The sequence below is a fragment of the Rana temporaria genome, chromosome 1 (assembly GCF_905171775.1).
Source record: "Rana temporaria chromosome 1, aRanTem1.1, whole genome shotgun sequence".
NCBI lineage: Eukaryota > Metazoa > Chordata > Amphibia > Anura > Ranidae > Rana > Rana temporaria.
The window spans coordinates 484,413,400-484,427,143 of record NC_053489.1 but is presented as its reverse complement, the minus strand read 5'-3'; positions in this window follow the sequence as shown (position 1 = coordinate 484,427,143).

Here is a 13,744-nt window from a genome sequence, read left to right as displayed (position 1 = left end):
GGTTGTCACTTTTTCTTTAAAGCGGGAGTTCACCCATAACATTTTTTTTACCCTTAGATTGATGCTCATTTTGTCTAAGGGAATCGGCTAGTTGTTTTAAAATCAAAGCTGTACTTACTGTTGTAGAGAGCGATCTTCTCTGCCGCTTCCGGGTATGGGCTGCGGGACTGGGCGTTCCTATTTTGATTGACAATCTTCCGACGGTCGCATCCATCGCGTCACGAGAAGCCGAACGTCGGTGCGGCTCTATACTGTGCCTGCGCACCGACGTTCGGCTACTTTCGGAAAATCGTGACGCGATGGATGTGACCGTCGGAAGACTGTCAATCAAAATAGGAACGCCCAGTCCCGCAGCCCATACCCGGAAGCGGCAGAGAAGATCGCTCTCTACAACAGTAAATACAGCTTTGATTTTAAAACAACTAGTCGATTCCCCTAGACAAAATGAGCAGGAATCTAAGGTTAAAAAACTTTATTTCCGGGTGAACCTCCACTTTAAATCAAACCTGAAACAGCAATTTTTTTATTTTTTTTTAATGTTATAAATGTAGCGACCCCTTACTTTCAGTATGGGCACTACGCTAAAGTTAGTGGGGAATGGGAGAGTTATTTTGCTCCCATTCATAATTTGCTAAATCTGGGCTGCTGTCATTACTGAACTGTCCTGTAGGTCAGTCTGCGCTCCAGGGGGGCCGATACCACCCCTGGGCTACAGTTGGCGCTAGAGGGGTTCTGGCAGAGCCTCTTTTCCCCAGCAGCCAATTAGAGGGGTTTTCCCTTGCGGGGCATGCTGGGGGAGAGTATATCTGTGGCAGACGCCATTTTTGTTTGTTCTTTGTGGGTTCCAGGTGCGGCACCCACCTTTAGGGTGTGCGCATCCAACAGACCCCGGCGATATGGCCTACCAGGCCGGGGTCGCATGCTACGCGGAGTTCCATGCTGCTGAAAGGGGCACCAGTGACTCGCTGGGTCCCCGGCTCTATTGAAGAGATCCCAAGCTATGTGCTGAACGGTGGGGGGATTGGCTCAAGGAGAACCCAGAGGCAGGTTATCTGAGGGGCTTGAACGAACCATCGGGGATCTGGTGACCGGGACATTGACAGGTACACATCAACTGTCACCCGGTGACCCTGACTTAATTTACTGGGAGCATTTGCTCAATCCATTCAGCTCATCCAAGTACTAGGCCTGTGGCAGAGATCCCTAGAGCCAGGTCTGTGGCAGAGACCTGTTCCTCCCAGCAACCTTAAAGTAGTGCTTCGGCTGCCAAACTCGTGGCAGGAGTTTGTCCGGGGGCACTTCACCCACTCTGGCTAGAGTGGCGACGAACTGTATCTACTACTACTGAGAGCAGGATTTGTTTGCTTCATATCCAGGCCTGATACTGCAAAGTTCTCTATTGCTTCATCAACCTTTCCTCTCTACCTCATGCTATATGAGGTGCAGCCAATGTTAAGTATGGACGTCGGGCCAGCGTCAAATTTTACGTAGTTTGCGTAAGTCGTTCGCGAATAGGGCTGTGCGTAATTTACGTTCACGTCAAAAGCATTGGCTTTTTGCAGGTTAATTTGGAGCATGCGCACTGGGATACTTTCATGGACGGTGCATGCGCCGTTCGTAAGAAGCGTCATTTACGTGGGGTCACGATGATTTTACATAAAACAGGCCCACATCTTACACATTTCAATTAGGCGGGCTTACACCGGCCAATTTACGATACGCCGCCGCAACTTACGGAGCAAGTGCTTTGTGAATAATGCACTTGCCTGTCAAAGTTGCGGAGGCGTAGCGTAAATAGGATACGCTACGCCCGCACAGAGTTACGCGCTCCCTACCTGAATCTGGCCCCATGTTTGCAGGTTTTCCTTTATCTTGTACAGGTGCTTTAAATCAGAGTCAATGGCTTGGTATTTTGGACAGCAATTTTATCTAAGAAGATAAATTCCCAAAACATTGCCTGTTGGGGGTACTTGAGGATAGGTTTGAGAACCATCTAGTGTGCCTGATCATTCTATTTCCTTATCTATCCATCTATTTAATGTCTCTAATCTACCTGTCTTCTCTAATGTATTTCTATCTGTCTAATTTACTATGTTGATCAAATCCAATCTATATTGGATGCATTAAGATAAAAAACCTTCTGCCTTTACAACCACTTTACGGTAAAATAAACCTTCTGCGAGCAGCTCCCCCAGCCCCCCTATACTTACCTGAGCCAGATCTCGATCCAGCAATGTGCATGAGAGGAGGAGGCATGACTGAACTGTGTTCTGTGTGTCTTATGCACACACAACGCCGGCTCAGGAGCAAGCATGCACAAGTGCCCTAGAAGAAGGGGATTGTTGCTCTGTGCAAAACCATTGCTGACCCACACTGTCGCACACGTTTGTCAGGAGGTTCTAACCAAGGATTTTTGGCTGAGACTTGCTAAATGGCTGTTGCCAATCAAAGAACAATCCTGTGTCTTGTTTGTAAACATAGATACAGGATCTGGCTGGTTCTTCTCTTCCTGTAACCTTTTCAGTTTAGACAGAACAGTCCAATTAACAAGGCATCTGGTGTCATTGAAAAGCCACAACATGCCTCTCAGCAAATGGCTTAGGGTGCCTACTTTTCACAAAGGGGTAATTTTGGCGTGTTTGTACTGCCCTGGCATTTTAGCACCTCAAGAAATGTGTGGCAGTCAGAAAGTAAAAGCTGCATAAATTCCAGTATACTGTGTGTGTGTATATATATATATATATCATAGTTTGTAAATGACATAACTTTATCGCAAACCAATAAATATACACTTATTCCCCCCTCCACCTGTACTTCTTCACCCCCACACCAACAGGTGGACATGACCCACTCTAGAAGATGATACTTTATTCTCACATTTGGTTTTCCAAGAGTGACTTTCCCTCATTTGAATATGTAAATGTTACCCAGTGTAACCTTGTGTTATTATATCATTCTCTTTTTTTCCGGTCCGCATGCACTAGGTCCTCCATTGCTTTGATACGCCATGCATGACTAACATCCTCCTGTCTTTTCCCTTCCAGGTGACTCTGCATATGCACTTGGGCCCCATCTCATGACTCCATTCCGGAATCCCAAAACCAGAGGAGAGCAAAAATACAATTATGCACACACACGTACCCGTGCAGTGGTGGAACGCACCTTTGGCCTCCTGAAGTCCCGTTTCCGATGCCTAGATAAGTCCGGGGGGACCCTATTGTATTCCCCAAACTTTGTGTGCCAGATCATCATGCATGTTGCATGCTGCACAACTTCGCCGTGAGAAAGGGCCTGGAGATTGACATACGTAATGACCTGACCCCCGAACCAGACATTCCCCCCCTAACCGAGGCTACCCCGTCTGCTGAGGGAAGAGCAGTCAGGAGATGCCTCACAGTAGGCATCTTTGCACGTTAAACACACACATTCATCATGGCACAAGGAGAATGCACGCATGCACACCACTGTGGTCCCTAGCTCACACACACCACATCCACATCACATTGGATTAGCCCAAGTCCACCATGCAGGACTTGGGAGCAGCAACGCCACGTCAAGGCTCCAATTATGTTGCTGTCCATTCATACCACATTCACATGGTCCTGGGGATCACTTCTCTCTGACGACCGAGGGTGACACCCCTTTTCCGGCAGGAATGTCACCCCACATTCAAACACCAGTCACACTGTAGCCTGCACTACTGACCATGTGCTGGGTCTACCAAAAAAAAAAAATACTCATAACCTGAGTTTTCCCTTGCCAAAAAAAAACTCATAACCTGAGTATTAAAAAAATAAATAACTCATAACCTGAGTTTTCAAAAACAAAACCAAAAAAATCATCGGCGCTGTCGTGGCCCACACCTGGTGCCACGGCCCCGGCTCCTCATGGGGGGGGAATCAGGAGGAGGAGCATCCCCTGGTCTCTCCACAGCTGGCTGCCTGCCCTCCAATGCCAGGGCGATGCGGGTGAGGACCGCATTGGTGTCGGCCTGCAGCAGCCTGGACTGCCTCCCCTCCGCCTGGATGGCTGCAGTGTTTTCCCTGACAGCCTCTGCCAGGGTGTGGACCTCATCCACGAGGCCTGCTGTGGTGGCCTGCAGATCCCCCAGGCAGGTGACCACAGCAGCAGAATTGGAGCCAACATCCTGGACAGCTTCAGTCATGGTGGCATAGGAGACCATGCTGTTTGCCATACGTTCCATCTGCACGGCAACCTCACCCAGATGGCGGGCCTGTTCCCTCCTGAGGTGTTCCGGGAGGACATCAGACACCCCCTAGTCTTCCTGGTTGCCTTCCTGTGGCCAGAAGAGGCTTGGGGCCGTCGAGAAGGGGAGACCCTTGAGGGGGAAGACCTGTTGGGGGAGGAGCCTGAGGGACTTCCCCTGATGGAGGTCTGACTGGTCCCAGCCAAAGGGGGAGACTCCTCCAAGTAGAGGCAGACCTCGTTGTCACTGGTCACCTCCTCCTCAACCACCTCCTGAGGACAGGTGTGGCCACTCCCCTCCACCGAAGAGTCACGGCTTACCAGGGGGTCAGACTCTGACTGATGTCCGGGGGATGGTGTGGACTGGCCACCGGCATCAGATGGCCCAGCACCCTCCTGCACATCTGTGGATGACACAAAACATCCACATGTTGGTGGAGCCACACACTTGTCACATGTTCCCTTCCACCCCCTCACATGCTACACACCAGATAGGAGATAAAACACAAATGTGATGTCATTAGTCATACATGATCTGATCCACGTCTATTGTACAGTGTTGCATGACAGTGCAATTGTCAGTTAAAGTAGCACAGTGATGAATAGTAAAAAATGGCCTGCTCATGAAGGGGGCAAAACCTTTCTGAGCTCAAGTGGTTAGATTTGGTGCAGCTGTGCATGGCTCCACCCACCTAGGTGTGTCATTCATTCACATGAGTCTGTAAATAGAGAAACTACAGGTCCCATCATCCATCGATGGTGCTGTAATGTCATCACTCTTGTAGTCCATTGATACTTCCTCCAGCCCTGAAACTAAAGAGCAGCTGAAGGAAGTGCAGCCAGTCTGTAGGAGCCAGAACACCTGCACTTGTGATTCACTGATCGTGTTTGCAATGCTTTGCAGGTTCATAGGCAAAAAATGAATAAATACCTAAATAAATAACTGCACATTTTTTTATTATTAGCATTAGTGTATTTTTATCCTTTTGCAAAATGTGGCATTAGTCTTTCAAAGCTAAGTTCACATTTTACTGTCAAAAAAGAATAAAAAGTCGTCGGTATAACAAATTCTGAAAAAAATGTAATTAAAAACCTGGCTTGCATCCAAGACTCCAGCTTCAATTGCATAATATAGAAATTAATTATGTTAATATTAAATAATGCCTGCCCGATGACAATACCACTATACACATGTTAATTCCACAAAATCATTTTTATTCTTCTAACATAACGGAAGCTCACTGTTAAAATAACTTTGGCCAAAATGTATTAATTAAAATCAACGTACTGACCAGTACCCTCAAAAATAAACACGCCTGTTTGTAGTGCACAATACATCAAATGACTAATTCCTCAGTGGGTATTTATATAAACTGTGTTCCCTGTAGGACCTTTATAAGGTCAATATATGTATCACAGGACACCCAGTCCTCTATAGGGGAGCAGTGAACCACATTCTTCTTTTTATAAAACATATAAATTATCCTATGCTGAAGTCTTATAAAGTTCCACAGCACAATCAATGATACCATCAGGCTTCCTTTAAAGTGGAGTTCCACCCATAAATATAACATTACATCAGTAGTTTTTAAAAAATGTCATTAGTCCTTTAAGAAAAAAAATATATTTTTAGATGCCTTCAAAGTGTTGTTGCTAGGCAGAATAGTTAATCTTCCCACTTCCTGCACCTAGGTGCTTAAGCTTCCAAACCTACACCGCACAGACTCCTGGGAATGTAGTGGGTGTAACTTTCCAGGAGTCTGTGCACTCCCCAGTCTCAAAGAATCATGTGACTTGGACAGTACAGGTGCTGAAACCTGATCTGAAACCTATTGCACTGCTTGTGCAGCACTGAGCATGTGCGAGCTCTGCAAGGCTGAAATCCAGGAAGTCATACAGTCTGGCTTCATGATGCCCACACTTAAGATGGCCCCAGTCAATTTCTATTTTATGAAGTGTCTAAATGCTGTAACAACCTAACAAAACGGACCTTAGTTTACAGACTAACTTTACTAGAATACATTAAGCTTGTGTATTACAGGGGTATTTATATTTAAAAAGTGAAATTGTGGCTGGAACTCCGCTTTAATTAGGAAGAATCTTACCAAACCACCATTAATTCTTCCATGATGCAGTTTCCTAATCTATTTGTACAGTATGTGTGAGCCAATATGGGCATTATTAGGCCATAGATTGCTCAGCAAGATACTCCTAAAATCCAGCAGAAGAAGCAGGTTAAGATTTACAGAGGAAACAGTAGTGTTGTAGCAGCATCATATGTAGTAAGTAAAACATCCCGACCCCACTAGATTTGGTGGGCTATGCTAACAAACACCTCATGGACATTGACCAAAAAGGGGATTACAGCTTCTAGTGCATAATAAATAGTGTCACTCCATCTGAGCATAACATTCATTGTATTGACCTTATGGGAACCAAAAGTCCAACCCCTGTGTATACTCAAGGCTCCAAGACAGGGACAGAACTATACAGTACATAAGATTATTTTCATATTAGGTGTCCTTCAAATCATAATTTGATTCTGTTCAGTAATATGTTGGTTGTTGGAATGTGAAACCCTGTCATGTAGAAATATAAATATAGTAGGAATAATTGGTTGTGTCCTCTATACTATAATATAATATTTTAACACACCTTCAGCACACCCCTCAGACTCTTTGGTTGGTTGAGCTATCACTGTAAATGTTATCTTCAGGGACCAGTAAAGATGGCTGCAGTGTGCATAAGGGAGCTGTGTGGGGTATTGAATATACAACACAATGTACAGTGAGTAGAATATACAACTCAGTATACAATGTACATAGTGGAGTATACAACTCAGTATGAGGACTGTTATCGTATGTATTAGAAAACACATTGGCTTTCTGGCTTTCTTTCCTTGCTTGGCTTCCACACAACAGAGCATTGGAAGTAGTTGTACTAAGTCAGGTCCTTTCCTGTTCCTCTTCCTCCCCATATGCACATGGCAAGCTGTGGGAAGCATGAGTATGTGGGAAGGACCAAGCAGGTTTTACAGATGCACAGCTCTAAGTGGATCTTGTGGGGGAGTCTTGTGAATACTCTGGCCAGGGTTTTTGGCCACATGCTAATTTGACCTCTCTTTAATTAGAGGGTCCAATAAATTTGGTAAGCCCCCATCTTTACTAAGGTGGTGGTGTCACGATCTGGAGACCTTACTGGTTATTGGATGTTCACTATTTTCATATGAACATGTAAGGAGAGGATTGCCTTCGATTTTCATAAACTTTTTATCACCATACTAGCTTTGTGTATTTGCACTTGGCTTTTGACACACAGATGTTACACAATTGTACACATGGAATTCATATCGCTATTGCAACTCCATATTACAATTTACTTATTTTGATGTTTTAATCCATGTATCTTTGATCATCACAGTTTATAGCATGGCTCTTCGTTTGATTTATTAGTTCTGGTCTGGGAAAATATCTTGCAGCAGAGCCACTGCTTCTCATCACATTATTTATTTATTTGTCACTTGATTTATTATTTTTTGTGTTGTTATAGTAATAGAAAATACATACCTTGTGCTCAACACATGGCCCAAAATCATCCTGTTAGTGAAATATTCTATAATAGCTTACACTGCTCATTGCCCAATAACTAGTTCATCATCCAATCTTCCGTGGGGACGCCCTGCTGACAATTCCCTTATTTCATAACACATTTAATTTTATATATGGTAATTTTTTGCCGCATGGGAATTTCAACAGGTGCTCTCCATAAGGCGTCCGGACCGCCACAGCTATATGTTGTTTATGTTTGTCTCAGTCTTTTTTTGTGTGTTGTTTGTTAGCACCCAGTAATGAACTAGGTTCATTGGTGCAGCACTGGCCGGCCATAGCAAGTTGGTATTTTTAATTAGTATTGTTTAGCATACAACTTTTGGAATTTTTTGATACTATTTATCCCATCAATTTGTATATTTATATTAAACTATTTGTAACATATATTATTGTCCGTCACTGCCTTCGTAGCCCCTTACATCCCCAGGGATACCCTGTCTTGGTTTTTCTGTGGGATTTGGTTTTCTTTATGCAGATGTTTTGGCTTATATGTAGATGGGTGTAGTATCTAATATTGCTAATAGGGATGTGTTCACCTTTTTGTGGTGTTCACATGGCCCAAAGGCTCTTTTTTGCGCAGCCCTCTTCATCCTGGGATTGGTCTGCTTGGCACCTTACAGAGTGGCAACATGGTGCCAGGTGCTGAATTCCATCATATAGCCCTAAAATGAAGTTGATAGTAGAAGTATGCTTCTGGCCCTATTTCCCTGAATCTCGCCCAATGCAGAAGATGGGGTAAGGCACATTTTTGTATTTTCAGGAAATTAAGATTGTGTGATTTTAAACGTTACTAGTATAAGTACCTGAATTTGACTTGACATTAGCTTCTTGTAATGATATTAGCTTCTTGTAAATCCTTGCACAGTAGAGATCAGAATGGGAAAGAGACAAGTAGCATAATTAATCAATCAGTTGTGCTGCAATGCCCATTGCCTCACAAGGAACATGTCCATAGGAGGAGAGAACAGAGAGACAGGGGAGCTGAAATGTCTGCTCCTTCATGAACACAGTCACAAGCTGGGTGAGAGACAAGACCTAGTTTGTAGGTCACAGTAGAAAAAAGTACAATTTCCAGGCTGTCTATGCTATATGGAAAGTATATGTTAATCTTAGGAATGAATGGAAATAAATACCAATTCTCTCACATACAGTAAAATGTAGTTCATCTGTGCATTTATCTTTTTGCTTGCAGTTTAGCTTTAATCTAAAAAATGCTTATTACTTTTCTGGTACATATTTTTCTTTGTGACCAGCCTTCATTCGTATTGGTAAACATTTAGTTGTATGTATGGCTAAAGTTGGAGGAGTTTCATTTCAAATTTAGGACTAGGCTTTCCTGCATTACTTAACAGAGAGGCAGAGTCGTCTTTAAGGTGGGGCAAAAGGGAAGGCTGCCCAGGACCAAGTTATTTTTGTGGGGCCCAAAGCAGCTGCCCCTTGAGCTCCCCATACGTGTAACATCTTGGATCACTGCTAGCTACAGTGCGGCCTTCCTGTCATCAGTGTAGCTCCCACCGCTGCGTGGGCCACTACAAGTCTCTGATTGGCTGTGCTAGGACAGGGGAGAGGCGCAGCTGCGGTTGTCTGTGTACTAAACCCGCTCGCCCCTCCTCCTCCTGTCAGCAGCCAGCTCTCTCTAATTTCTGCTTGTTGTTCCCCCTCAGGCTAAGCAGAACAAGTAGCCAATCAGGCGGAAGATATAGGGTCGCTCCTAGCTACAGGGGCCTGCACAGCCTGTCTGTCATTCATATCAATGCAGCTGAGCGGCGATCTCTCCTCCCACCACTGCACGGGCCACTACGGGTCTCTAAATTGCTGTGCTATGACAGGGGCAATGTGCAACTGTGAGTTGTCTGTGTACTTGAAACCCGCTGGGCTGACCCCCCCCCATGTCAGCTGTCGGCTCTGTCTATTCGCTGCTTGTTCTTCTACCTCCCTCTGGCTAAGCAGAACAAGTGGCCAATCAGAAGAGAATCAAGGGGCATGATGGGACATGTAGTCCCATGGCACCCAAACTATACTCTGCTTTTAAAGAAGGAGGGAGCAAGATTTGCCCGGGCAAAGAGCCACCAGGACAGTGCAGTGTTGGGGGGGGCGGAGTTAGTGGGAGGAACATGGGGAACAGTTCCCCCAGAGACTGAGCTGCTGAAAAACCACCAAGCAAGCTGCTGAAAAACCACCAAGCATGTGGGGGAGACTGCAAGAGAAAGAGGGTCATGTTGCTGAGCCACTGTCAGGATATGAACCTTGCTGTACTGCCTACTGGAGTCATCATGGGCAACTCCGGACACCTGATTGAAGGGACCACTGCTGCTGTGTCACTGGATCTGGTAAGAAGGCTTTGCAGCCACTACATACTACCACCACTACAGCATGAACTATTAGGAAATACCTTGGGGGGTGATCACAGATTGTGGGGCAAGCAGGTGTGCTGTTGTGAGGCTTAGGTCAGCTTTGTGGTTGCAAAAAAGAAAGTTGTTGATTCCCCCATCAACACAGTCAGGTTTTTTTTCCTGTTACCAGTCGTGCCGCCGTGTTCTGGACGACTTGTAGACGGGCAATCTGGTATTTTGGGAGACCGAGGTAAAGGGAGTTAGCATAGTCGAGCCTGGAGTTGATTATTGTTCCCACCACTACTGCGGTGTCTTTTTCCGGGATGAAGGGAACGAGTCTTCGTAGCAGACGCAGAAGATGGTGGGATCCGCTGACTACTGACCCAATTTGTGCATCCATTGTCATTTCGGAGTCAAAAATGACTCAGAGACTTTTGACGTTGGTGCTAGGGGTAATGGTCTGTCCCAATATGGGCGGGGGCGTCCATGTCATCCTAGCAAGTCTCTTTTTGTTTGCGTGGAGCAGAAGGAGTTCTGTTTTTGATCTATTGAGTTTAAGGTGACTCTCCGTCATCCAGTTGTCTATCAAAGTGAGGCATTTTTCTAGTCCGAGGTATTGGTCCTTTTTGTTGTTTATACGAAAGTAGAGCTGAGTGTCATCAGCGTAGGAGTGGTAGAGTAGATGCTGGTTACTGATAATTTTGAGGAGTGGGCGAAGATAGATATTGAATAGCACGGGCGACAGGGGCGACCCTTGAGGGACTCCACATGTCAGAGTACGTGCTTCAGAGGTGAATGGTCTTAGTTTCACTGTCTGGGATCGATTTTCCAGGAATGATGAGAACCAGGGTAGATCAGAGTCTGCGACTCTAGCTACTTCTGTGAGCCGAGTCAGTAACATTTTGTTATCTACTGTGTCAAAGGCCGCACTAAGGTCCAGCAGTATCAGAAGACATGATTCTCCTTCGTCTGCTGCTTCGAGAGCATCATCCCATATTTGGAGAAGTGCTGTTTCCGTGCCGTGACCTGGCCGGAAACCCGATTGTAGTGGGTCCAGTCGTTTTTGGGTGTCTAAATGGTGTTGTAGCTGTTGTACTACAGCTTTCTCAATAATCTTGGAGAAGACACTGAGGCCGGTTATCGGTCGTCGGTGGTTTGGGTCCTTCGGGTCGATGTTGTTTTTTTTTAGAATGGGTTTTATTATGCCTTGTTTTAGGGAGGTCGGCACCATGCCTTCCTTAAATGATTGGTTTATAAGGTGCGAGATTGCGGTTGCAAAAGATCTCGGCACATTCTTTCAGCAGTTTTGTGGGGATGATGTCATTCGGCACTGTACTGTCACGCAGGCTACCGATGATATTTTTGGTGGTGTCGAAGGAAATTGGCTTCAGTTAAAATATTATTGATTGAGGCATATTTGTATTAATATTGCCTTTTTGATTTGTAGGGAAGGGGTTAGTGATTTTATTTTGCTGAATTGTTTTACGGATTTTTTCGATTGTATTGATGAAAAAATCAGATAATTCATTGCAAAAATCTTGTGTTTCATATTTCAGAGCCTCTAGGCAGGCTGGATTCATGGTTTGGGCGACTAAGTTGAAGAGCTCACAGGGCCGGTTCTGGGCTTTTGCGAGGATGTTTGAGTAATGTTATTTTTTTTGCTTTGAAGATTTCTTTGTGATATTTCTTAGTGATTAATTTATAAATTGTGTGGTTTTCCATAGTTGGCTTTCTTTTCCAGGCACCTTCCGCTCTTCTGCGTTCTTGCTTCAATAATGTGAGAGCATCATTGAACCAACCGGAGTTGTTTTTGTTGATGGAGTTTAGTGTTTCCACTGCTGATTGATTTTGATTTATTGTTGTTATTTTATTTAATAATGTAGTTTTGAAGAGTTCCGAGTGGAGTTTCTTCTGGAATCTTGTCCAGTGTGTTAACGGGTTTGTTGATTTATTGAAGATGGTGTTGTTGGTTATCTTAAAATTGATTGCATGATGATCTGTCCAGGGTAAGGGTCTATTCTCCATTATGTTAACGTCCATATCCTGTTTGAAGATAAGATCGAGGGTGTGACCTGAAACATGCGTGGGTGCACATATCAGTTGCTGCAGACCTAGTCCTTCCAATTGGTCAATGCAGGCCTTGGCAATGGGATCCTGTGAGGAATTAGCCCAGGGGTTGAAGTCTCCAAGTAACAGGAGGTGTTTGGTATTCAAGGTGTATGTCAAGATAAATTCAGTCAACGATGTGAGGAGATACGTTTTTGGTCCTGGCGGTCTATAGCACAGTAGTATGTGAACGGTGTCCTGGGGTGTTGTTTGGAGTTGTAGAGTGAGCGTTTCCATGAATGGCAATGAACTCTGTAGGTCTGGTTTAGTGAGCGCGAGGTGAGACTTGTAGATCACTGCCAGGCCCCCTCCTCTTTGCCCACTTCTGTTTTCCGTTAAGATACTATAATTCTATGGCACCAGTTCTCCTAGAATGGTGTTACTATCAAATGTTAGCCAGCTTTCAGTGATGAAGAGGCAGTCTATGTTGTGTTGGGTGATGAAGTCGTGGATTTCTTGTCTATGCTTGACTGCGGATCTTGCGTTAATCAGGGCGCATGATAGATGTTGTAAATTAGATGGTGCCTTCTTGTTTTTGATAGTCGATCGTCGATGGATTCTTAACAATTGTTCTTTCTGTAGTATTTTTTGAATGGCGTCTGGTAATGTTGCGGCAATATTCCTTAGGCCACAAATGTTTTTTGCTAAATATTTGATGTTGATCATGATCCCAAAAACGCTGATGTTGACGAGATGGTTAGCGGTGAAAAACTCTGATGAACAGTGCTGATGATGATGATCTGTGGCGGTACAGTGGACCCCCCCCCCCAATCTAACCCTCCTGGTTGATACAGGGGAAGGCGAAAAAAAACCTGCCGAGCGAGGCCAATATGCTGCAGCTGGGGAAAAAAATCCTTCCTGATCCCTTCGGAGGCGATCGGGTAAACCCTGGATCAACTAGCTATGGTGACGGTGGCCTGGGGTCTTACCTGTTTGTAGGTAGAAGTCGAGGCTGTTTGTCCAACTTGATGGGGCTAATGATCCTCTGATCTAGGTGCAGCAGGTGAGGGGTGGTAGTAGGGGAGAATGAAAAAGGGGGGATGGGGTAGGGGTGAGCAGTGCTTGGTGTAGCACTGTGGTAGGTACTTACCGGCCTGTCCTTTGGCCTTCAGGCCCCCCTGATGTGGGTGACCTGAGTGGAGGAGGGGTCCCTACTAGTCGCTGGGTCAGTATACTCTGAATCCAGTGGTGGTGGCTGAGGGGGGTGAGGCTGGGATGATCAAAATACCTTGGCCGGGTGTACCAAGATGGCGGCAGGCCCGAGCCGAGGTCTTTCCCAGTGGGGGTGGAGGGACGTCGGCTCAGGGGGGCTTTGGGGAAGGCTGGGAGTAACCGCCGAGCCCGCTCAGAGCAGGGGGATGACTGGATGAAACCGACTACAGGGGTGGTGTGATGGGTGGCCTGGTCGGCTTGCTGCTAGGCTGCAGCCGCGGCCTATCCTCAAAACGGCCACGGACTGTCGTGGGGGCGGGCACCTACCTCTCTGTATGC